This window comes from Schistocerca nitens, chromosome 1, assembly GCF_023898315.1.
Source record: "Schistocerca nitens isolate TAMUIC-IGC-003100 chromosome 1, iqSchNite1.1, whole genome shotgun sequence".
Taxonomy (NCBI): domain Eukaryota; kingdom Metazoa; phylum Arthropoda; class Insecta; order Orthoptera; family Acrididae; genus Schistocerca; species Schistocerca nitens.
Window position 1 is genome coordinate 518,988,456 of NC_064614.1, and position 27,574 is coordinate 519,016,029.

At 39.9% G+C, this 27,574-nt stretch overlaps 1 protein-coding gene across 1 annotated transcript in view; it reads right to left on the reverse strand.

Annotated features, from left to right (window-relative positions):
* The window catches only part of LOC126258634 (CCN family member 4), a 308,685-nt gene that overhangs the window by 66,254 nt on the left and 214,857 nt on the right, over nucleotides 1-27,574 (reverse strand). The gene's annotated exons all lie outside the window — the stretch shown is intronic.

Sequence of the window (27,574 nt, forward strand, 5' to 3'; positions counted from 1 at the left end):
CCACTCTCCCGAAATTTCGAAGTTACATCTAATCTCTCGTCGTCTGCGATTACCTCTCACATTAAGGTATTTTGCTTTTCTATAGTAGTTAGCCCCCATCGGTTTAGTCAGTAAATTAAAAAACATACAACAAGCCGCTCTTTTCTCAACAATTCTTGGGTCTATTTCCTCTTTTTCGTTGTTTTCGTTTGTTCATCAGCTACAGGCACCACAAATGCAAAAAACGCTTTATTTTGGGTGTTATGTCTTAACCTTGTAAAATCGTGTTGCCAGTTATTATTATTGATAGTATGAGAGTCGTTTCAGTATTTGTCAATAAATACTGAACGTGTGCAGGCTCTCTTACGTTCGAGACCCTTAACCACGAGGCCATCTTCCTCGATTTCTACCACCATGCCCGAGGTATGACACACCCGTTATTATTAGCCTCTCATATTACTAAGATGCTGTGTATTGCGTACTATGTTGTCCAAGTTAATGAAATCGCTCAGTTTTAACAATTCGTATACAAAATTCCGATCGTAACCACCAGTCACGAAGTGTATTGCCTTATGAAGCCACTGTCGATTATACTTCTCACAGCAAGGCCACTACACCACTGAATTGCCTATTTATGTGCTAGTGGCTCGGTTCCCTCGTTTTCAGAAGTGGTAGCTTGTATACGAAAACGTATCCATACGAGCAGTCTATCACTTACTGCTGCCGATCACCTCTGAGATTTCCTAAAAGTTTAGAGGCAACAAACCATCCACTAAGCCTCTAAGCAATGAGATTCATTCTCCATGTTACTGTGAACGCCATTCTCAGTTCACGTCACATAACGGAATGAGCAAATAATTTAACTGTACTGCCTAGAACTCTCACTACTAGTGATACACCCAGTATTTACGTATATGATTTCAGGAAGAACACTATAATGTTCTATTGCACACCAATTACAGTACTTATCGCGAAATATCCCATTGTATCACTGACGCCTTTGCCATGAAAGCTGATAGCACCACAAAAGATTTTTTCCTATGTGATATCAACATTAAAAATTTTTTTTTTAGTAGTCAGTCTTCAGACTATTTTGATGCTGCCCGCCACGAATATGTCTCCTGTGCCAACCTCCTCATCTCCCAATCAGGGTAGCACTTTCACATTACATTCTGAATTATTTGCTCAATGTATTGCAATACCTACCTGCTCCTGCAGTTTTCACCCTCTACAGATACTTTAAGTAAAGTGGAGGTTATTCCCTGACGCCTATCGTCCCGAAAGGAAAAAAAATAAACTTTTATACACGTTACGCATAAACTCATTAAGTTTGCAATTCGATTTAAACTTAACATACGGCGTTTCAGTCATATACGTGTGTCTCATGATGTATCCACTAAACAGAGTTTCCTCATTCTTTGATTCCTCTGCATTATAAATTCTGTTAATTAGCTGATCCTGTTGCTGGACTCGTTGTCTTTTTTCCTGTGGTATGATAGTCTTGGCCACTTTCTGTTCAAAGAAATCAAAACTTTCTAACATAATAAATATTCGTTGGATCACTAACTACGAAATAAAAACTTTTCACAATTTCAGTTTTATATTATGAAAATTTTCATTCAATTGATTGACAAAAAGTATATCTGTTAACTTCTAAACACCAACTATGCACAGCATCTACAACATTACCTGACTGTTTCTTACAATAACTAAAACCCTACTTCTTTCTCATGCAACTCTATCTGCCAAGGATCAAGGATCAAGGATCAAGGATCAAGGATCAAACATAAATGCAAAGAACTCAGTTATTTACATCTTTGGTGAAGATATTATTTCAATCAACTGATATATTGAACGAAAATTTGTGAATATAAGTTGCATATTTTTGCATTGAAGCTTAAAAATAACCTTAAACACATAAAAAATAAACATCTATGTATGAAACAATGAATTTCGTTAACGTATATCTTACGTGAAGTTCTTCATTTACAAATGAAAATACTAATGCCCATTAATATCAGGTGTTTCATTTTGCGCATGAAGCTTAATTACCTCACACCCTACACGAATAGTAATTTTGTAGTGAGAAGAATAAGCAAACAAAACTATTTAATTAGGAATTTTATGCTTTTAAAATTCACAAAACTGTTGGATAAAATTTACAGAACCGTCGGTTTTACAGTTCGTAATGCATGACTATGTGCAGTCAATGAAGACAAGAAAGGACTGAATATGAGAAATAATTTATGTACTCGCAAATTTTTGTACAGTTCTGCGGGGAAGTGTCACAAACAGCATGCATCAAATCGTGACCGATGTTGAGGGCGGGTGGGTGAGTGAGGAGGTTCATATTTCTTACAGAAAAGATTCTATACATTTTTCCCTCTAGGACCAATTGTTTGCACGAATAGAGCGAGAGAATACTGAAAATGTCACGCACCTCACATGCGCTGTAATTCAGGTAGCTGTTGTAGGCCAATTTTTTGGCAGTTTCCTGACTCGACGTGCTACAAGCGTCCCGTATCTAATTTTTCCTCCCGACTTCCTCTACACCTCTGTGGTAAGTTGTACACAATTATTATTTAGAACCTGCATATGACATACACTTAGAAGCACAAGTTTTTTTCTATAGCACAAGCTTTTTTCTATACTGATGTGTAATTCAGCAAGCTAATAGACCGATTATTTATTTAAATTAATAACAAAATCAATGCTATGAATATGATCAAACCATAATTCTCAAACTCGCACGACCAGTACGAATTTACACTATTGAGAATATTTTTCGGGTCGTGAAATATTACTCGTCATTATTTCTAGTACTGACAGTATCTCAATAGAGGCACTCAAACGCACAAACGAATGCGGAATAATATTATTATTGAACGTGTGAAGGCCCTTAATGGAGGACTGGTTTAAAGTCTGAAACCTGCCAAACAAAAACTACTTTGTAAAGAGCTGTGGCAATTTTCTTACAAGTCCTTTTTCAATCCAAGAGTGTTCTCAATTTCTCAGATCTCGTCTACAACGGAATGCCGAACTCTGATTATTCGTCTTTCCTTCCCAATTTTCCTTCCTCCCTTTCCCACGACAGGAAGACACTTGCAGATGAGACACAAAGGATGAGATCATTGTATCCTTTTTCAATCCAAGAGTGTTCTCAATTTCTCAGATCTCGTCTACAACGGAATGCCGAACTCTGATTATTCGTCTTTCCTTCCCAATTTTCCTTCCTCCCTTTCCCACGACAGGAAGACACTTGCAGATGAGACACAAAGGATGAGATCATTGTATCTTCGGACTAGAAAAATTTGGAATCAGCGAAGAATGTTCAGCAGCAGCTGTGGTTTCTCCGGTAGGAAAAAATGAAGGTATTTAAAGTCCTGTGAGCGATGAGATCATTAGAGACGGAAAAAAACCCGCACTTGGCAAGCGTGGGAATCCGAATCCAGTCCGTTACCAATGTGCCTCCTCGCCTGGTGCATTCACAACGCACACTACAACTTTACATCGTCGATATCATTGTTGCGGTGGAGGAGATACAGACTGTGCAAATAAAAACAGATATAAATCATCATGAAACGACTATGTCGACGAAATGTCACAGTGAGGACCGTGACAGATGTAAAGGCAAATGAAGAAACAATATCGAAAATGCATTGGAACAGGACCAAAATATTGTGGTTGTTTTACATTAAGCTAGGATAGAAAGAACTATAATACGTGACTGAGATAGCCTACCTGTGACCACAATGATGAAACTAGAAATGTCGCGTAGGAATGTGGAGACAGTGCCGATTACAGTTGATTGGAATGCCTCGTAGAGTGTACATGATTTGCAGGAGATTTGTAGAAAGAAGCGTAAGGAGATATTGAAGCTATTTGAATTAAAGATAGTAAAATATACGAAATTAGTATGATGAGACAGATGAAGACAAAATAAGTCAGTAGCTGGAAAGGGTGAGAATAAAAATAAGTCTTGAGCTGGACCAAGACAGCATAAAAAATAGTTATCAGAAACTTCAGCAAACACCGCAGACAAAGCAAGGGCCTTAAGATATTATTTTCAGGAATATAAACCAACAGCCTACAATTCAGTGTACGAAGAACCAGATCAGATTATAACAAAATACAAGTGTGGCTTCTGTAACGAGAACACGAAGAAGGGTGCCGACAGGGTGAGGGTGGGCAGTGCAAGGGCAAATCGGTTGTTCCTTCGGAGGCCAGCGCCATCGCAGAAAAGTGGACCTTTTAAAGTGTCGAAAGACACTTAGTTGTGCTCGCCTCCAAAGAGTTATTTTGGGCAGAGCGTCTTGCTGGAGCCACAAGAGAGCAGACGGTGTGGGCGTGTGGCTGTCACTAGCACCGCCATGGTTGAGCTGCTAAAAAGCACAGCTGACTGAGATGTCAGTCAGCTGTACTACCGCAGCCTAGTTAGTAGATAGTACAGCCCACAAGGGATCAGTCCGCTGGACTGCTTTTGCTGAGCTGGTAGGAAGCACAGCCAGCAGAGGGATGTCAGCTGCAACACTGTGGCCCAGCTGGTTGGAATCACAATCAGTGCAGGGGTCAGTCAGCTGCACTGCTTTGGCTGAACTGATATGAAGCAGAGCTGGCGAACGGGTCAGTCAGCAGCAGCAAGTGGAATCTTCTGGAGGCCAGCACCATAACAACAGGGAAAACAGAGGCTAAGCCTGCAATAATTCACCAGCAGCCAAACAGAAGCTGAGGTCGAGGTGTCCGCAATGGAGGGCTGGACCTTGAAGTCCGTCAGTCACGCACATGAAGAAGTGCATTCTGGTCACAGCTGTGAGTGAGGGTCTCGAGAATATGGGTGGGTCAGCCTGACATCACTACAATTGGGGTGGGGCATAGCCCTTGTGTGGACACAATGACCTGGAGGAGCAGTTGGTATATTTTTTCAAGCCAAATGGAAAGCAATCCCAGCCAAAGCAGAAAAAAATAGGATTCTACATATGAAGAGGAGCACTATCTGAGCACTTCTGCAGGCGATGAATGAACACTGGCGGTTTTATGGTGGTACAGAGCATGGTGTGGTATACAAATGGTGCATTAGGTGTGTATGCTGGCCACAAATTTTTGTTTTATGGTGATAAAGTGCACGGTTTGGGATCAGAGTGATGCGTTAAGCGTGTTTGCTAGCCAAAAATTCTATGCGAAAGTCTGTGATTGTCATTTGACATGTAGTGGTTGTTTACTGATGACACACCTGAGTGAGGTTGTGTGTGTTCTGAGCGTGTACAGTTCACTATGTTAACTACATGTGTGAGTGTGATTAATTGTTTTACTCCTAAAATGTTTTATTTAAATTACGTTGTGAGTGAGCTCAAGTTGTTGACACAAGTCTACTGATACTTCATCCTGTTACTTGTTCTGTGTAATAATCAGTTGTTCGATTTATTCTATAGCAAATTATTAAGATACATGTGTACATAGTTTGCTTGAGAACTGTGTGTAGCTTGTTGTGGTAGCTATCCGGTGACGCTAGTAGCATTACAGCACCGTGTGTTTGTGTGTTATGTTCATGGTGCTGCTGAAATTGTCTCAAGCATTAATACTGCTTTGTTAGACGGTCAAGCGTTTAAATTGTTAATGTTGCAGCCTGGTAATATGTGTTTGGGAGATGGATGGACTTAATTCTTTGATTTAATGGAAGACCTTTTGTTGTATTAACTCTTTTGAGCCCTCTTTAAGGATCTTTATTGGCTACAGAAATACTATTTAATGAAGGATGTAGTTGTCTTCTGTTGATGTTAAACAAAATAGTAGTTAAATTGATCCTCACACTTTCACAGTCTCCAGCCTGAACCTCACTCCGCCTATATCCTATGTTTAGCCTTTATTTTACTGGTAAGGACGAAAAAAGTTATCGGCATCTCCTATGAGGATTGCAGCCACAACTTACTCTGGTATACTTCAGAGTGATTGAAACCTAGGTCAGTTTCTATCAAGTACCGTTTGAAAGACAGTTTCGCAAAGTTCTCGAGTTCCGCGAACAAGGTCAAGGTAACTGCCTATGTAGCAAGATACCGACAGGAAGACTTTAATGTATAGTACACCATAATGGGAAGAAAAGACAAAGACCGGTCTTATTTTTGTCACCTTACAGCATCACTGTTGTGAACTACAAATAGTAATGAGTACAACGAGGAGAGAAATTGGTTGAATAAGTAGAAGATAGGAAATGAACGGTAAAGGAGACAGACGAAAACGAAGTAAATATAGATAACGTGAAAGACAGAATATAAGAAAAAACATTAAAATGTTAATTGGAAGCAGAATGAAGGAGAGGAGAAGAAAGGTACTAGGTAGACGACAACCATAAACAGAACAGAAGCACAAAAAACGAAAGAAAATCCCTGAATAATAGGTAACAGCGGAAAAAGAACATCAATAAAAACAAAGGGAGAGGGAGATCTCTATCGAAAAATATCGAGTGTGATCCAAAACGCCTCAAAACTCAAATGCTTTCCGTCATGTGGTAAATATCAAGAGATACCACCAATACGTGTGACAGAATCGCATCAACACACCACGTCGACGTACCAGGAGCTCCAAAGTAAGCATCGGATGTGCGCTGAGGCACCTACGCTAATGGTTGTCATGGATCACCATGCGTCTTAGAAGGAGAGAGTTCCCCTACAGCCCCATATCGCATCGCAACGTACTGCGTCGCGTCGCATCGACAGCGTCTATCACCTACTAATATCGACACCCGCACAGACACCGCCTCCCCCTCATGCACGTACCTCTTCAAGTACAAGCTTAATTGAAATATGAGAATGCAGATGTACTAAATATATTCAATGAACATATGATGCGTAAGCAATTCCCTCCTAACCATCAGCGAACTAACCTTCTGACTTTCAGCTTCATCTGCTACTCCACTAGCACCGTTTCCCGTCGTAGAGGATGGTCAAAGAATGAAAACTTTGCATAAATGAATATATGTTGCACTGTATCGTGTATGTACGACCCCTAGCCAAAGAACGTACTGCTTTCTAAATACGAGCACATACCAGTAGTTAAATGATGCAACGAAAGAAGTGGACAGCCACTTGGTGAGAAATGATAGATACTGAGAGTGGCTTCAAGTGGTACTACGCTTGGTGATAAACTGAAATGTTGAAACTACGCCTTCTACTAATTTGCTATGAGAGCCGAATTGAAGGACCCTTATTTGGGCTGGAGAGTCATATGTTTTACTACAAAGCCAGCTGCCAGGAATGAATAGTGTACATTTCCATGCGCTGAACTGATGAATTGCCAAGTGCTGGGTCCCATCTGATCGGCAAATTATCTCGAGAGTGTCGCTACCAGAAATATGATGCTATACTGCTCAAGAAGAAGAAATGTTTTGTTGACGATACAAGTATCATTAGCAATGTGCCCATTTGAGATGGGTCACAGGAATCACCAATTGATTTTCTAAATATTTGCTCAGCTAACTTATAGAAACATATCTCATCTAGTTTTGTACTAAATTGGTGATCCCTTGATGCCTCAGAACATGTCCTACCAACCGATCCCTTGTTCTAGTCAAGTTGTGCCACAAACTCCTCTTCTCCTCAATACTATTCAATACCTCCTCATTAGTTATGTGATCTACACATTTAATCTTCAGCATTCCTCTGTAGCACCATATTTCGAAAGCTTCTATTCTCTTCTTGTCCAAACTATTTACCGTCCACGTTTCACTTCCATACATGCCCAAACTCCATACAAAAACTCTCAGAAACGACTTCCTGACACTTAAATCTCTACTCGATGTTAACAAATTTCTCTTCTTCAGAAACGCTTTCCTTGCCATTGCCAGTCTCCCTTTTTTATCCTCTCTACTTCTACCATCATCAGTTATTTTGCTCCCCAAATAGCAAAACTCCTTTACTACTTTAAGTGTCTCATTTCCTAATCTAATACCCTCAACATCACCCGACTTAATTCGACTACATTCCATTATCCCCGTTTTGCTTTTGTTGATGTTCATCTTATATGCTCCTTTCACGACACTAGCCATTCCGTTCAACTGCTCTTCCAAGTCCTTTGCTGTCTCTGACAGAATTACAATGTCATCGGCGAACCTCAAACTTTTTACTTCTTCTCCATGGATTTTAATACCTACTCCGAATTTTTCTTTTGTTTCCTTTATTGCTTGCTCAATATACAGATTGAATAACATCGAGGAGAGGCTACAACCCTGTCTCACTCCTTTCCCAACCACTGCTTCCCTTTCAGGTCCCTCGACTCTTATAACTGCTATCTGATTTCTGTACAAATTGTAAATAGCCTTTCGCTCCTTGTATTTTACACCTGCCACCTTCAGAATTTGAAAGAGAGTATTTCAGTCAACATTGTCAAAAGCTTTCTCTAAGTCTACAAATACTAGAAAGGTATGTTTGCCTTTTCTTAATCTAGCTTCTAAAGTAAGTCGTAGGGTCAGTATTGCCTCACGTGTTCCCATATTCCTACGGAATCCAAACTGACCTTCCCCGAGGTCGGCTTCTACCAGTTTTTCCACTCGTCTGTAAAGAATTCGCGTTAGTATTTTGCAGCCGTGACTTATTAAACTGATAGTCGGTAATTTTGACATCTGTCAACGCCTGCTTTCTTTGGGATTGGAATTATAATATTCTTCTTGAAGTCTGAGGGTATTTCGCCTGTCTCATACATTTTGCTCACCAGATGGTAGAGTTTTGTCAGGACTGGCTCTCCTAAGGCCGTCAGTAGTTCTAATGGAATGTTGTCTACTCCCGAGGCCTTGTTTCGACTTAGGTCTTTCAGTGCTCTATCAAACTCTTCACGAAGTATGATATCTCCCATTTCATCTTCATCTACATCCTCTTCCATTTCTATAACATTGCCCTCAAGTACATCGCACATTTTGCTCACCAGATGGTAGAGTTTTGTCAGGACTGGCTCTCCTAAGGCCGTCAGTAGTTCTAATGGAATGTTGTCTACTCCCGAGGCCTTGTTTCGACTTAGGTCTTTCAGTGCTCTATCAAACTCTTCACGCAGTATGATATCTCCCATTTCATCTTCATCTACATCCTCTTCCATTTCTATAACATTGCCCTCAAGTACATCGCACTTGTATAGACCCACGGTATACTCCTTCCACATTTCTGCCTTCCCTTCTTTGCTTAGAACTGGGTTTCCATCTGAGCTGTTGATATTCATGCAAGTCTCTTTAATTTTCCTGTAGGCAGTATCTATCTTACCCCTAGTGAGATAAGCCTCTACATTCTTACATTTGTCCTCTAGCCATGCCTGCTTAGTCATTTTGCTCTTCCTGTCTCATTTTTGAGACGTTTGTATTCCTTTTTGCCTGCTTCATTTACTGCGTTTTTATATTTTCTCCTTTCGTCAATTAAATTCAATATTTGTTCTGTCATCCAAGGATTTCTACTAGCCCTCGTCTTTTTACCTACTTGATCCTCTGCTGCCTTCACTATTTCATCCCTCAAAGCTACCCATTCTTCTTCTACTGTATTTCTTTCCCCCATTCTTCTCCATTGCTCCCTTATGCTTTACCTGAAACTCTGTACAACCTCTGGTTTAGTCAGTTTATCCAGGTCCGATCTCCTTAGATTCCCACCTTTTTGCAGTTTCTTCAGTTTTAATCTGCAGTTCACAACCAATAGATTGTGGTCAGAGTCCACATCTGCCACCTGGAAATGTCTTACAATTTAAAACCTGGTTCCTAAATCTCTGTCTTACCATTATATAATCTATCTGATACCTTTTAGTATCTCCAGGATTCTTCCAGGTATACAACCTTCTTTTATGATTCTTGAACCAAGTGTTAGCTATGATTAAGTTATGCTCTGTGCAAAATTCTACAAGGCGGCTTCCTCTTTCATTTCTTCCCCCCAATCCATATTCACCTACTATGTTTCCTTCTCTTCCTTTTCCTACTATCGAATTCCAGTCACCCATGACTATTAATTTTTCGTCTCCCTTCACTATCTGAATAATTTCTTTTATCTGATCATACATTTCATCACTTTCTTCATCATCTGCACAGCTAGTAGGCATATAGACTTGTACTACTGTCGTAGGCGTGGGCTTCGTGTCTATCTTGGCCACAACAATGCGTTCGCCGTTCTCTTTGTAGTAGCGTACCCGCATTCCTATTGCTTTATTCATTATTAAACCTACTCCTGCATTACCCCTATTTGATTTTGTATTTATAACCCTGTATTCACCTGACCAAAAGTCTTGTTCCTCCTGCCACCGAGCTTCACTAATTCCCACTATATCCAACTTTAACCTATCCATTTCCGTTTTTAAATTTTCTAACCTACCTACCCGATTAAGGGATCTGACATTCCATGCTCCGATCCGTAGAACGCCAGTTTTCTTTCTCCTGATAACGACGTCCTCCTGAGTAGTCCCCGCCCGGAGATCCGAATGGGGGACTATTTTACCTCCGGAATATTTTACCCAAGAGGACGCCATCATCATTTATCCATACAGTAAAGCTGCATGCCCTCGGGAAAAAATTACGGCCGTAGTTTGCCCTTGCTTTCAGCCGTTCGCAGTACCAGCACAGCAAGGCCGTTTTGGTTAGTGTTACAAGGCCAGATCAGTCAATCATCCAGACTGTTGCCCCTGCAACTATTGAACAGGCTGCTGCCCCTCTTCAGGAACCACATGTTTGTCTGGCCTCTCAACAGATACCCCTCCGTTGTGGTTGCACCTACGGTACGGCTATGTGTATCGCTGAGGCACGCAAGCCTCCCCACCAACGACAAGGTCCGTGGTTCATGGGGGGGGGGGGGGGGGCGGAAGTCCATATGGCTACTTATAATTTGTTACAGCTGTACTAGGGCACAATAAAATTAAAACCATGCCAAAATGATTATCGCTTGCATGCGGCACCACTTCTTGTATGAAATGAGGACGGTTAAGAAGAAGAGACTAAATGCCATGAACAAGCCGTTATTCCATTTGTGTCAAAAACTGATATTAAAATAAATTTTGTTGTAGTACTGTTAATCAGTAAGACCCCACAATAGCAGGTTCCAGTAGAAGATACAATTATCATTAGTACGTACACACCCAGCTGCGAGGTAATAGGTGTAGAAACACATTTTTTTCTGCTGAGCTGGGCGAACGATCGAATTCAGGCCTACCTTCTTGACGTACGCGCCGCGGCCTGTCTTTCCCGTGGGCTTCGCTATGCGACGACGTCATAGAGCAACTGCTGGGCCCCTACGTTCACTGTACCTGATGCATCTTTATTTTTTATGTTTGGAAGATTGATCAAGGAAGTTTGTTCTATCCTTACTGGCTTCTTTACCAAAGCTCAGAACGAGAATGTACGTCGCAACAGGACAAGTCGTACCCGGTATGCTGTGGCGAATTCGTCAAAGAATCGAATGGCCTCCAGCACAACATGCTGCAAATCAGAAGTCGTGTCCACTCGATTTGCTATCCAAATGGCGCCATCCCCTTCCATACCAGAAACGAGAGTGTCTTCAATCGTAGCCTGGAGGCTTGCTTCTTAAGCCAGTCTTTCAGTTGGTGCCCTGGAGCTAGTATGCTTGTTGCTCTGGAACATTACCTATTCTGTGTATACTTGGTACAGCATAGGATGTCGGTAAATGTGAGTAAATGAACGTTTCCATATCGAGCTGTTAATTATTAATGATTTCGTTGAAGCTCAAGCTTTCAGTTCAATTAAATTCACGTATTAAGCGCAGTATTTGAGATATGATCGTTAGTTCTTTACCAACGACGTTGACTTAGTATGTTAGTTGTTGCAAAGTTTAATATTTCACGTTTTCGTATGATTGTTCAGAGCCAATGTCTTCGCTGAGTTTTAATATGTCGTGGTGTGAAACGTGAATGAATTTGTTCCGATGTAGTGGAGTTCTTCAGTGTACATCATGAGTGTTGGGACAGTACGTCCCCTTGTAGTTCAAATTTCCACTCATTATTCTTTCATGTTATCGCCTTCGGTGATCTTCCCTCATTAACTTAAAGCACGGTCTTTGGTTTCTTACTTCCATATTACATGGCTGATACTTTGAACCCCACTTTGTGTGCGACTGTCCACCACATGTTTCCAAATATGGATTTTACCGTTAAAGATGATTTCTATTAGAGAGCGCACAACTCCCTGATTCTAACGAATACTTATGTGCATGGTTATATTCCATATTAAACCAATTTTATTGAAATAACTGTATGATGCCTTTGTCTATCCAAAGGTTCCCTCTTTAACTGCATAGCAGCCTACTAATTACACTGAGCTTGAAGAATACCGGTATGCATGATAATAGTTCCCTGGTTTAGATTTAATTGACATAGTCGGATTTTCTAGGTCCTATGAACTTTAAATGTCTCCTCCCTTTGCGTGGTTGATTATTCGGGACTAATCGATCCTATTCCTTTCATTAACTTCCAAGCATCAAATCCCATATTTCTTGTTCATCATTTTATTAATTCTATAAATACTTACTTGAGTTAAGCACCTTAGTGAACTTATTTGTGTTCATGATGTAATGAATCTTTTCGATGTGGAGAGGGATTTCTCTATCATAAATATTCAATTGCTGGAACGGATTCCTGGGTGATCATCTTTTTCACGCTCTCCACTACTATTACTATTGCCGTATGTGTTGAATCATTGTCAAATTACATTCCCAAAGACTCCTTGCTGGTAGTAAAAATATTGAGAGTAATATATCGCTTCGTAGTAAGAGAAATGAATCCATAGAGAAATTCTTGATACCATGTGGTCGTACAGAACCCCAAGCGTTCTATCCGTTGAGTGACTTTATGTCTTTATTAGCAAGTTAAATATGGCTTAGTCTATAATTTAACACTGGTTCGGTACGACTCTTGGACATACGGCGAGCGATGATATTCTGTGCTTAATAGTTCAGAAGGAGGAAATCTTATTAGGAGTAGAAGCCAATGCTTGCCACACCAATGTTTCCTTTAAGCGAGTATTACAAATGGGAAACTATTTCCCTGTGACGGTTATTAATGATACCAGCTTCTAAAAGTACTGGACCTCTTTTAAGGAACGTTTTGTGTGTGTGTGTGTGTGTGTGTGTGTGTGTGTGTGTGTGTGTGTATGTGTCGCGACCTTAAGCCATGGAGCCTGCATCTAATTAGTTAACTATATTGGAGTGAGATCCGTTATATAAGGCAGCTAGTATCGTACTTGCAACAAAATTCAGCATTTCATTCCCTGATGACATTTGGAATTATATTCAAGCGTTATTAGCAGTGTAGATGATAATTCCGTGGAGGTTGCATGCAGATGGTATCTATGAACCTCACAAACAGGGAGCTGTCACCTCACTCTACAAATGCGCCGTTGTCCAAAGTACCCACTGCCCTCTACTAATGCGCATCGACAGATGAATGACGTACAGCAATGTTGGCTGAGGCGACGGTGAGACGGTGGGAAGTGGAAGTGGATTATTAGCGAAATGTCTGACATGTGTTGCGATGACGCTCCGGTTACTCGCTTGCAAACGCCGTGAACTTACGTGGCTGTATGCACCGCATGAAAGGCGATATCCATGCGTGCGGATTACATGCCTGCCCAACTCTTGCTAATTACGTTGAGCACAACGCTGCGTCACGCCACTAATGGATGAGCACCGGAACGCAGACAGTCCCCATCCCCACTTCCCCATTCCAGCCTTCAGTACTATACGTGAAGGCAGTGGGTAGCCACAACAATACGTATTGTACCTCGAGCTCCGATGACGAAACTGTCACGTCCCTTTGATCATCGGCGCTACGCCATAGGTTTCATGTGTTGTTTTGATATCGCCGTCGGCGAATATTATCCTGTGGCTGCAGTGATTTACGTCTCCTTTAGAGGCACCATCCCTGTATATCCTAATTGAGCCCAGATCCCAGTGTTTCCTTTCAGTATACATTTTTCATCACTCTCTGTAGATACAGATTTTCTTGAAGTCAAATTAGTAACTCTACTAACGCAGAATGTGTCCACGACGCAACATGTTTTTATGACTACGCAGTGCGAGATATCCGAACGCACCATCTAAATTTAATCTTCTAATGCCAGACGAATTTTGGAAGCAACATTACATAAGATGGAGGAAGCGCATCAGTCAATAGAAGACAAGAATGAAGGCAATAAAAATATTATTCAACAAATGACAAATGGGTGAGAAATACTTTTGTGATGTGATGTTACATAGCTGTAGCATGTTTAATGAAAGACATGTTTACATACACAATCAGCTGCTGCACAAAACCTTATTCAAGTGCGCCATTAACTCCAGTCTCTAAGGAACATCACCTGGCACCTATAGTTAGAAACAAAACGGTCCACGATGTCAATATCAAGGTGTGAAGTGTTTATAAAAATTTGCAAAAGCTCTGATAATGTATATCGTAATGCCAATATATACTTACTGAAGGAAAAATCAATTTAGTACCTTGCTTTCTGATGTATTACACATAAATTCTTTAGTATTTCCTTAAATAAGTGAACATAAATATTCATATTCTATGTCACTAGCACACATTTAATAACTGAAAGCTTCTGAACTCCAGCTGAAAAGACGGCATATGTACTTTTTACAATATGTTAGAAGTTAATGACATACATCGTATATGGCATGATGTGCTAATCACAACATTCTGCACGCATCTCTAACCTGTCCAAGTTATTTTTGTTATGCTCACATCGCAACTGTTCTGAAAATTTCGCAATTTCATTCATGGAAACCGAGTTTCCCTTGTCTGTGGGGTATTGTGTTGCAATTTTGCTGCGTTACTTCACTTACAGCGAGCTCAGTGTCCACCAGCAACAAGACAACGGCTGTGTCCGTCCCACAAACATCCACCAAGGATAACTAGAGTGACTTACCGATCTCTCGCAGATAAGCTTTGCCTACTGTCGAGTATCTCTGCTGTTTTATCTCTTCTATTTTTCAAATATGTTTCTTAAATACACGTGCTAAACTTTTTCAAAGTAATTTTACACCTTTCTATCACTGAAATAAAGATACTACCTACAGATAACTGCCATTTAATTCCCGGTTTTCTGCTAATTCAGGACGTAAAAATGACAATATATTTATTAGCCTCCATCACTTTTAACATAATATGAACGATCTAACCACTATGTTATATGTTAATAAATACACATATTTCAGCATCGAAAAGTTTTTTAAATCCTTGCACATATGGAAGTAAACATATTTAACTTTAGGTCCACGCAATGGTTATATTCATATGCGATGTCGCATCGTAGATATTTAAAATGTTTAACTTGCTCCAATATTTCATTATTCCAAACTACATTTGATCTTACTGGTTGTGTTCACGGAAATGACATCACTTTCGTTTTATATACAGACTATTTAAGGTTGTAATGTGAGGCTATATGCTACAACTTACGGACCCCCATCAGAAAGTCATCTTCATTCTCTGCAATCCAAGTCAGGTCATTTGCATATACAACTATAAATAGTCTATTCTTACGATGTAAAAGTATCCCTTTTTATTCCACGTTTTTCATTTACTGCTCAGTTCACCTTTGTATATATTGTAGAATGTCGGAGGAATACAGTAGCCTTGTCTTACCCTTTGCTTGTGATCACTGACTATCTTTGCGATTATATTTCCCATATCTATAACAGTTTCTGTGTTTGTGCATAGACTATTAAAAACATTTATGAGATGAGGTGGATATCCTCCTTGAGCAACTATATTCCACGGCATTTCTCTAGTCACAGTATCAAACGCCCTCTCAAAATTTACAAAAGAATGGTGGATTTCCCTAATGCATTCTTGTCTCTTTCTTATAACTTGCTACATTGTCAAAACATTGCTAGTACTTATCGTCCCTTCCTAAAAACTGATTATTCTTCAAATGTTTGTCTTTCATTTTTTAGTGCCTATTAATGATTTTGCTGGATTTTTCTCTATATTTCTAATAAAGCGTTTCGAAGGTCCTCTGTTTTCTTCCCGAATTATGTTTCGCAGTATTTCAATTCCCTTTATATTCATTATACTTTACATTTGTAAGATTATTTATGTCCGTCTTGCCGGCCTGGGTGGACGAGCGGTTCTAGGCGCTTCAGTCCGGAACCGCGCGACTCCTGCGGTCGCAGGTTCGAATCCTGCCTCGGGCATGGATGTGTGTGATGTCATTAGGTTAGTTAGGTTTAAGTAGTTCTAAGTTCTAGGGGACTGATGACCTCAGATGTTAAGTCCCATAGTACTCAGAGCCATTTGAACCATTTTTTATGTACGTCTTGAAAGCTTCTTGTTTTTCTTTAATTGCTGTTTCCACTTGTTGCCCCCAAACTCTTACTCATCTACGTTTCCTTTTATTCCCGAGAACCTTATTACTTATGTTCGATAGCGCTGTTTCTAGTTTTTCGATTCTTTTTCCAAGTTTCCCAAATTTGCTAATACTTCTGCGATCCGAGTTTAATAGAAATCTCTTATGCTGCTATCTTCTAAAAGGTACACCTTAAACATTTGTTCTTCCTTTAAACCTTGACTGGTTTCTTCGGTTTTCTCCGTTTTGCATGAACATCAATTACTGACTCCAAGAAGAAGTCGTCTGATCCAATACCCACTCCTCGATCAACTTTCGTGTATCTAATCTGGCCAGGATATCCCTTATTTATTGTTATGTAATCAAGAACCGACCTATAGATTCTCGTTGACCAGGTAAATCTGTGTATGTCTTTCTTTTTCAAGGGACTAAAGTTTGGTAGTATTCTGCCATTTTCTTTACATATGTTTTCTCTGAATATGCGTACTGTTTTGGAGACTGGTATGTATCGAATTGCGGCACTAAGATCTCCTATGACTGGAATATGATTTGCTGAGCCGCAAGTTCCGATTATTCTTAGAATTTATCGTGGACCTTTAATTCCTCCCAGTTCAATGTGTTCATTTACGTATTATTAGGTCAGTATTTTATATTCCCATTTTCTATGAATGTAGATGGCAACACCTATCCTTGCTCCTCGTTTCTGTTTTACTCCGCAGTAGATGATAATAATCTCCATCTTTAGCTGCAGATGTAGCCTTCTTTCTTTCTTTAATTGTGTCACAAACTGATTTGCTTCCCTTTCAAATTTTTCGTTAATTCGACTTTCACACGAACAACTCCCCTGAGGTTGCAGGTGACAGATGGTAAGTGGGATGTGGGGGGTGGCAGGCGCTTAGTAATAGGATGATGACGCAAATAGACAGCCTCTCTATCCGGTGAGAACCTCACACTGCCTACCAGAAGAGGCTCTGTCAACTGAGCATTGACGGTATAGCTATAACATGGAGTAGAAAGGAAGTGCTGTACTACCCCAAGCTAGGTAATTTACGAACTGTGGGTGATGAATCTCAGAGATGTCAGGGCATCTCATAAATGCGATGGGCCAGTATCCCAGTCTATGACCTAACAAACGTACTTGCACTAGTCAATGTAGCCTGGGAACATTTTGTATACTTCTTTTCGGAGGTCAATACAGATGAATCACAAGTGCAATCCACCTAAACAGGCATATTTTATCACAATGCGTCTCTTGAAAGCCAGCGAATGTTTTCACCTTAATTTGTAATGATGGAGAAGCAACACTTAATTCTTTCCATGTATCAGCTCTAAATAACATATAAAGATTATTCTATATAGCTTTGTAAGGAGTACCCTTTGGCCTATGTAGCTACTGCGTTAAAAATCAGAAAGCTAGCAACTGAAATCATATTATGAGCGTCCTTTCAGCACGCGAGCAAACTCTGGGGAAACCACTTTCGGAATGGCCAGGTTTGCTGTCACAGCACCGCGAAATCCCAGAGGGCAAACCGGGACCTGGGCCGAGCTCCAACAGAGCTGCATTAATAACGCCGCAGACCGGAAATTTGCGGGAAGAACATGAAAGAAATTATTCATGGGAAGTGGAGAGGTGGGGAAGTGGGGAGCTTCAGCACTGAAGCGGAGATATGAGGCGGCACGGGCCGACTGTATTATTTCAGTCGGCAGTTCCTTAGGCGAAGACGGGGCCGCAAGCCACTCGGAAAGACGTCTTTTCCAATCTCAATGTAATAACCAGTCTTCCAGCCAGCATTGGGAGAGACTGCCTGGGAATTCTTCAAGACATCAAACTTTTATACGGAAGGAACAAAATCTTCAGAATATCCTACAAGTATTTTAATTATTGCTTATCCAACTGGCACCTGAGATGGTCTCTTAAAGCGAGACTTGTTATCAACTAACTAATAAACAATATATTGCAATGACGTCTCGTTGATAACAGCCGCAATATTGTATACACGTTCTTATTAGTTTCGTATTAATTGAAGAGGTCTAGCAGGTATAATGTGTTTAACATTCTGTACAACTGGTAATTTTTCTCCGATATTAATAGTATTATTAGAGGCTGCATGGGAATGTTCAGATATAGTAAACCTCGCAATGCACCATTTGTGGAGTTATGAAGATTTACGCATTGTGATTGGTGTTCTCCTCTTCCTGGTGTAAACGAAAAGCTTCGACGTCACACTATGAACTGAGTAGCGGATATGGGCCATACCCCACGTATCTGAATAGAATTGGTTGGAGGGAACGACTTCCTGCGACTGTGGCAAAACCGACGAACCTGATCATGTCCCACGAAAATGGACAGTGGTTGAAGATGTAGAAAGGACTGCTAGGCAGGCTACTAAAGGTAAAACCATTATATTACAATTAGGCTAAAAGAGGGCTTTGTCACTATAAAACAATAAATGTCATGTGAGAACGTAAGCTTCCGCGGCCGGTGTCATAGTGATTAAAATTCTTCTGGGTATTATGCCGCGTCATTGTTAAAAACTAACAATAATAATAAACTAAAAGCGACGTTTCAGCCCTGAGGAAAGCGGTTGCAATTTGGCTGAAACGTCGGTTTTAGTTTATTATTATTGTTAGTTTTTAGCAATGACGTGGCATAATACCCAGAAGAATTTTAATCACTATCAATGTGATGATATCTCAGAAGAAAACAAGACGTAACTGTAGCCAACAGCCACTAAAGCAGGAACGTGTCAGGCTATTCCGTACAGATGCCGTTATAATATTTTACAGGAAGTCGTCGTATGGTCATCAACATAGAAATTACTCTCAACCGCCTCAAAAATCATCTGGAAACTACACGGTGGTCATAAAATACATGTATGAGTGCGGCTGTTGTTGTTCAGCTTCATCTTACCACCCTGGAAACTAGTGGACAACAATACACCAGTCCCAGATTGATATTATATTCTAAAGGTGGTGGTTCCGTTTGGCCTTCCAGTTAAGTGTCAAGGCTGTATCTGTGAAACGTGGAATGAATGACTCACCAATTGTAATAAGAATATTTTTAAATTCAGGGTTGTTAGGTAACGAGAGAGAGACACCTCTCGCTAAAAGTAAAAATATGATCGTTGAGTCTAAAGGGACATTATAATGAAACTGTGTTGGCTCGACTGCTACTTTGACAGAATTACATCACGAACACTTGACTATGGTTAGTGCCATTAAGGTGATCTCCAGTTTTCATATTCAACCTCATGTGTAAGGATCTTCCATACTCTCGCTGTTTCTTTCTTTTCTTCTGTGTTACCTTAAGCCGTCAGTCTCCATAGCACACCACAGCTTCCTATACGCATTCTAGTCTGTTTGTTTTCCGCAACAACTTTCTTGTAGCACATAATATATGACTTCTCTTAACTCCAAATAAAGTTTTGAATAGTCGTGATTCACTTAATTGATAAAGTATGATTGGTGGTGACTTTTTAAGCATTTTACATATATATTACATATATACACTTCGATTACTACGAAATTAAACATTGTTTCGGTGACAAATATGATGCTTTGTACACGTTAATGATAAAGTTTATGTATCCTTTTCATATATGGTGGTAACTGGTTTCTCCTCTCGTTGTTGGCAGAGGTAGCAGTCGAAAAAAGCTTGATTTAGCTGTCACTACTCTGTCTTTTCAGCTTCTGGGAGTTCATTTATCTCGTAATTGTGTGTGGGTGTTATATGTATTTCACTTTACGTGTGTAAAATTTTCCCACAGAAGTTCTAATGTACCTGTATTTCCTATGCACTCAGCGCTAAGTTGTGCGTTAATTTGCTATTTATTTGTTTTGTGGGCACGAACATCGCGAATGCGCTGTTTATACGTTCCCTTTTGTTCCTGCGCACTCGTGTCTGTATGCGTGTGTATGTGTGCGTCAAAATTAGAGCAGCGGTGTGAGGAGTGGCAGCCTGACTGCACTGTGTTGCCGGAAATGGGGCCTGATGGAGCCAGAGAAGAGTGAGAGAGGACGCTGGTAGAGGTTGCACGGTTGTGAGTAAGGGGGAATGGGGAGAGGAAAAAGATGTGAGTGCACACACACACACACACGCAAACAAACTAGCAAGTGAGTGCACACATGAACGAGAAGACAGAAGTGAGCCTACAAACACTGCATTCATGATATTGGAAATACCCACGAAACAAATAAATACATAATACGGCACTGAGTGTAAAAATAAATGCAGCAACAACAGAATTTGTATGGTCAACTAATACTGAAAATTTTGCGAAATTATATTGGACTGAACATGAAATATGAATGTATAAAAACGAAAAAGGGCTTCTAAATGCCAAAGACAAAGAATGAGTAGAGGAATTGTATCAAATGGCCTTCAGCTTCAAACCCTGCAAGTAGTAATAGAAAAAAATGTTATTAAAGCCTGTTGAAGGTGTAATAAGCATCGAAAGTAACGTGTATGTAAGCAAAATATACAGCATATAACTTTACTGAAATCTAAAATATAAAGATGTATTATAGATGCAACAAGTAGACACAGTCATCATTGATGATGTTTGCTTATTCCAATTTTTATCTATATTACACTTTTTCACTATATTATAATTTTCGTTTGTCTCTGTAACACTTTCCCATTGTCTCCTTCAACCTCCAAATTCAATAGGCTTGGTTATCTTAACAGTGCTGCCATAGACATCCATACTGATACTGTTTCAAAAAGGGCTTCTTTAATTACCCATTTTTTCCTGTAGCACCATTTGATACTGCATATTTATACATAACTGATTATATTCTTCTGTGGAATCGCATTTCAAGGCGTCCAAGTTATTCTTCTCGAGTTTCATCTCGGACAACGTTTCACTTCAGCACTACTATTGAAGGAAGTATTCGATAAACCAGAGACTTGCTTCCCCATTAAAGTACCTTCTAGAAATATCTATAGTTGCTTTCGTATCTTTCTTGCTACAGTCGAGACAGAGAGGGGGGGGGCGAGGGGAGAGAGGGGAAAAAGACACTACTGTATCAATTCTGCCACATTTCATTGCCGATAACAGTGTTCTGCGGGATTCAATGTTTTGTGACCGATGTATACTCTGTCGGCAGTGAGCGAGCACTAATGAAGCGGAGTGAGTGGCGTCATTTCGCCTGCTTTCGTTCCTCTTCCACGCAGTGGATTAACGGAAGACACACAACCCGTCAGGACCTCGTTTACGATTCTGTTTACAAACAGAAACACAGTGCTTTGTTACGCTCCTTCCTAATTACGGACAGCTTGAATTTATTTGCTCAGTTTCTGATCTGAACTGTAAATTCGGCTTACGCTCAATGTTACCATATCAGTTACCAATGTTGCCACACAAAAAAGGGTGCAGGGCACGGTCCCACATATTCGAATCCTGTGGTCGGTGTACGTGACAAATTTCCGCTTCGCGGCTTTAGATGTTGTTAGCGGCGCTTGCTGTAACCGTGGAGCGGTAGCCCACGTCCCCACAGCAGTGACAAACACTAATGCAAACGCGGCATGTTTCCGAACTCACCACCCTGTATAACAATGTTCACACTGTTCAGTGCGTGTCCAAGCAATCATTGTGTCCCATACATATATCCTGTCGTTTTGATGCCCAAGAGGCATTGAAAACATGTAAACACGAAAAACTTTTTTATTTGCCTGTAGATGTTCGTAACTATTAAGCGACTGCCTCATGATCGCACAGCAATATCAGAGGATATAGTTGTGGCGAGCAGTGACCATTCAGATATCCGAAGAGAATCAAGAGGTACTCCCGAAATTCCACTGGGAAAGAGAAACCACCACATCTTGAAGTTGTTTCAATTGAAGTTCCTTCTATATATTGTGTGTGTGTGTGTGTAATGCATAATTATTTAATTAACATATAAATTTATAGATGTGTACACTTAGTTAAACGATGATATTAATATTACAATTTTAAATAAACGGTAGTAAATGAAGGGACAAGTTCATCTCGATAACACTCGTGATGATACTTTTAATTAAAAGAATAAATATTAAAGATTCAAATCACAACTAGTAACAGTTCACAATGAAATAGTAGATAAAGAAATGCGTAACCTAAGATCAGCTTATATTACTGTAAGCAAGTTCTTATGGAATTTTAACTTCTTCACTGTAGACTAGTCCTTTACACTTCGTTAGGCCAACTCTGCAAGATCAGGGGAACTAAAATTCCATTCTTCGTTCCTGGGAAGAAAATTTGGAATCCATCTCCTCAAATCAATATTACTGGTTTGGAGCTCCTATTGAAATAACTTCAAGATGAGGCGGTCTCTCTTCTCTAGTGCAATTCAGAGAGTAGCTTTTGATTATCTTCAGGGCTGAAAACTATCTTTCTACTGAAGACATAATAACAAACATTGTATACAGTAATGACACTAAAATATGAAATTGCTGACAACGTTTGTTTAGCATTGAATTAGAGCTCAGTAGTTTTCAAAGTAAACTCATGGTTTTGCTTCTTAAGTCTTCACTACTTGTCAGTACAGTCAGCTCATTTTTCAACTCAATAGTGCCGAAGAATTTTCCACATGTATTTAAGAGTCCTTGGAAGCTGCTTTCGATGTACTGATTAGAATATTGTTCACAATTTTCATGTGACCATAAATTTAAAAATTTCAATTTAGAATAATCTTGAAATCTTCAACTGGCTATCAAGGTTATCAAAAACTTTGAAAGAAATGCGTTTATAGTTGGCATGTTTCCTTTTCGAACGTTCTTAACTGTTTTGGCGCATATATATGTATTGTCTTCCTCCCATTAGTTCCTTGTTATATCGTCTCTGTGAGTAGGGAAACGTCGACGTCTCGTCCACAGTAACTAATCGGTATAGAACGTCAGTTGAATTTCTTATGAGGCTACAAACACTACTGGGACATTTACAGCCATTATAATTGAAAAAATGAGGCAGCAACCTTGTAAAAACCTAATCATAGTTATTCTTCCCGCATCTGAAATGTCAGTTTCCTTAACTGCATCTTACACCACGTCTATTCCGTTGATGCACTGTATACCATCTCGAAGTTTTTATCCATGATTTCGATATTGGGGCTTTCTTCGCGTCAATCATCTTCCAGACGAATATAGCCAAACTGTCTTTGATATTCTCCATAGTAATTGTTGAAAATGATGGAGTAGGCGTTTTATAAAATGTCATTTTCGGTTGAATTCTCATTGACAATAAACCATCCACAACCAAGAATTTTATGACTGTAGAGTAATTCAGTCCAGGGATAAGGCTACACGGGCGTTTTTTGACCCAGATACATAACGCAAGAGATAGGGACACAGTGTTCTGGTATATGACGTGGCTAGACAGTACTGAAATAAACGCAGATTTTCAGATGCCAGACGCGTCATCAAAGTCGCAAGGCAGACGTAGGTACATAGGTCAAATTTCTTGCGTCAAAAGACGCAAGTTGTATCCTCCACATGAGCTTTGAGTAATAGTGTTAAATAACGCACTGTTGTGGAAAGTCCTTCATGACTATATACTGTAGCTGACTCCTCCAAAAGCTACGTCTTTTAACACATAAGACATTACGCTATTGAATTTAATATATGATACAGAGAGGTGTCTACCTTAAGGAAACGTTGCGTTAACTTCCGTAGAATTGTTGGGTTAAAAAACGGTCGTGTAGCTTTAGCTTAATCGCGTTCCTGTGATCAAATCGTTAAGGGAGTTTAGTTATTGTGCAACAAGTATCAATACAAAACAAGGAAAAAACATTGACATCAAAACCACCTATGAATACTTTCTCCTAGCATTTTTCAGAAAATATATCTAAATATACCGTAATACGGAGGGTTGAATGGTTCTCTGCAGTGAGAACTACAGTAGACTCATTGCCGCCTCTGTGCAACAAAATATTACACCAGTTCACTAAGGGAAACATGATAAACCTCTTTTCCAAATGCTCCTCAGTTTTTCCCTCGCGAAAGCAAGCCATGTAATTCAATTACACGCCAACTCGTACACGCAGTTCTACTTCTTTACGCTCTGGCGTAAAAACGGACTCATTTTCGTGACTTCAAAGGAATCCTACGAATTTTAATTACGGCTGTGTGTACTCACTCGGCAGACACAGCGCAGTAGCTCTGTCATTGTGCGCAGAGACGACGACCGTACGTCACGAGAGCGGCCGGCCAGCGCTGCCGGTGTAAGCCTTTTGGCGACCCGCAGAAGCGGCCAAGCCGATTACGGCGCTCTCCCACCACACTCCTCCAGCTCCTCTGCGGCATAACAACAGACGTGCTGCTTCACTCGCGAGCAGCGCTTAGCAGCCATCGAATCACCACGAAAGCCGTAGATATCACTGCAGGCTCCGTCGGATATTCGAAGGAAAGGGCCATTTCCTTGAAAAGATGCGACCAAAATTTTCACTGTGAGGTTAATAGTCTCACAAATCTTTTACACAGTCACTAGTATTTTCGAAATGCTTTTCTGTTTTCGATTCTGCGAAGGAGGCTTCGTGAGGCGGGTGTGTATGACCTAATCGATCCGGAACTAAGTAAAGGAGGTGTGGAGGCTCGATTAACAGGTCATTTTAAATAAATCTCCATACTGTTTTTAACCTGGCCAACGCGTGGAATTAAATTCCAGGAAAGTTTTCAAAGTGTTCCTGCCTTCAAAGATACACCCAGTAAGGCATTTTTTTATTTTGTCTTTTCTAGACCTGTTCCTTTTCCGTTAGAACTAAAATAATTAAAGAAAATTATATTTGCTTCATTGAAGTAAGGTACAGGATGCTTCTTCACATCTCCAATTTTTTTAAGAAAATAAATTAATGTTACTTTCGTACATAGCGGTAAAAGTGTTAAACTCTGTTTTTATACATTTTTTTATTTATTTATGGTGACTTTTGGCCTGAAGGTCATACAGTCATACCCAATATTGTAATATTTTGCAGTTTTACAGAATAAGGCTGCACTTGTCAAAGTATTTCATAAATAGTTTTAAAGCTACCATATTATTCAGATGTAAGTGCCTTGCTGTAGTACTTAATAATGTTTAATTACATAGGATTAGTTATATAATATCGATTTCCGCTTTGCACACTGTTTATATCAAAAAAATTTTACTGATGACCCTACCGTTATTCCGCCACATTTGGTTAGCTGAAGATGTCTAGGGACTGATCAACGATTAGATCTCATGCGAATTAAGGGACTTGTGAACTCTTTATTTGTGTTAATTATGTGGAACCGGGACTTTGAGGAAATGCTTGGCTGTATTTGACCGTAATCTTTCCCTCTGATGCGTACTGATAATATAGTTATCTTCTCCCCACTGACATCCTATTCTTCTGTATAGTGTAGTCTTCAGGTCTGATTGCGTTAATGCCATTGTAAGCGCCATTTTGAGCGTTAATTTTCGCTAAGTCATCGACCGTTTCATTATATTTAATGTTGGCATGTCCTCTGATCCACACAAATTTTGCCTTTTTCCCAAGATATTCATTCTCCTTGGTAATTTTCATGGCGTGCATTAGGGGGCCTACTAGTGGATTAGTTTTCTTGAGATTAGTGGGCGTCTGTATCGTGGAGTAAGCTCCTGCAATCCGTTAAAATCAAAATATTTCTACTCGTGAGTTCCTACGAATATTTTAAAGCTACGAGTATAGGTGTGCTTCAGCTAATAATCTAGAAGTTTCACTGGGAAGCGAAATCAGTTCATTGTAACCTGTCCTTGGGCACAGGAACGCGCAACACACTCTGCCATTATGTAGGGTATCAGAGCCATCGGTATAAATATGGAGCCGGCCGGAGTGGCCGTGCGGTTCTAGGCGCTGCAGTCTGGAGCCGAGCGACAGCTACGGTCGCAGGTTCGAATACTGCCTCGGGCATGGATATGTGCGATGTCCTGAGGTTAGTCAGGTTTAATTAGTTCTAAGTTCTAGGCGGCTCACGACCTCAGAAGTTAAGTCGCATAATGCTCAGAGCCATTTTTTATAAATATGGAAATATTCCGGGAATTTATCAGCAATGCAAATGCTCCGGGATTTGCGTTTGTTGGAAAGGAGAAGGCAAAAGCTACTGATAATATTCCGTTATAATGGAAGTCTGAGGAGCATTTGATTTTGTTGGAAATTACAAGAGTACATCCACTGATATTATTTCGTTATAATGATGGTCCGATAATTTGTGGTAGTTCAAAAACTTGATGAGAGATGTCAGTTTCATCGCGTAGATTAAGTTTCTTTGGGTTAGTTATGCTGGTCAACAATGCATTCTTTCCATTCTGAATTTTCATAATAGAAGGCTATACAAAAGTCAGTTTCAGGAGTGAGTTGAGTTCTACAGATCTATTGATCCAGCTTGATGGATATAAGAATTACTCTGAACAACTCAATAAAGAACCGAAAAACCGAAGCGGAAGGAAGGGAAAACGAATTACGGGCTACAACGACTTTGAAAACTGCGACTATTCGTTGAGCTACGCAGAAAATGCATATCATTTGCCTAAGATCAAAGAGTACTGCTTAATGAGTGGCAGTCAAGAGGGGGAGAAAGTGAATAGGATCAGAATGCTCCTGATACCAACGTCACTTCTGAAGCCATTACAGATCTCGCCATAGAAATGGGAGATTTCGTTCTTGTTGACGACGAGCGACCACACTATCCAGCGCGTGGCGTATTGACTGATGGAGAAGACATCAGCATTTCGTATATGATGAAATGTGGCAAGTTCTGGAGCTGGCCCGTTCTAGTTGACGAAATTTATTAGAAATTGTCACAGATAATTCTCAAAATTGTTGCACCTAAACAAATTTCTAGGAGGGAAATTAATTTGGTTGATATGAAGTTACAATACTGTTAGATTGTTACTTACCTACCTAACATATCACTTTTATTTCGTGTTTGGTTGCCAGTCTTTATTCAAGCGGATCTACTTAACGTGTATTCATAGGATGATATAGTCAAAGGAAAGATGAATAGACTGAATAACATTTATTCCCATTTAAGTTTTTTTCAGCATTTCTGGTCTTACTGTGTGTAAAGTGTCTATCTCTTTTGGTGTTGTTTCTACAATCTGCTGATGTTTCATATAGACAATGATAAAGTTTGAAACTGACAAACATTTTTTGGAAAATCTTAAACTTGATAAATATTTTTATCATAAACTGGTTTCGCCACTTAGTGATAATTTGAGGAATATTTGATTATGGATTGAGAACAACAAAAGTCTCTGCTACGTTATTTCATAGGGATATACCCTTGCACTAAATTCAGTCTACTTAATGCTG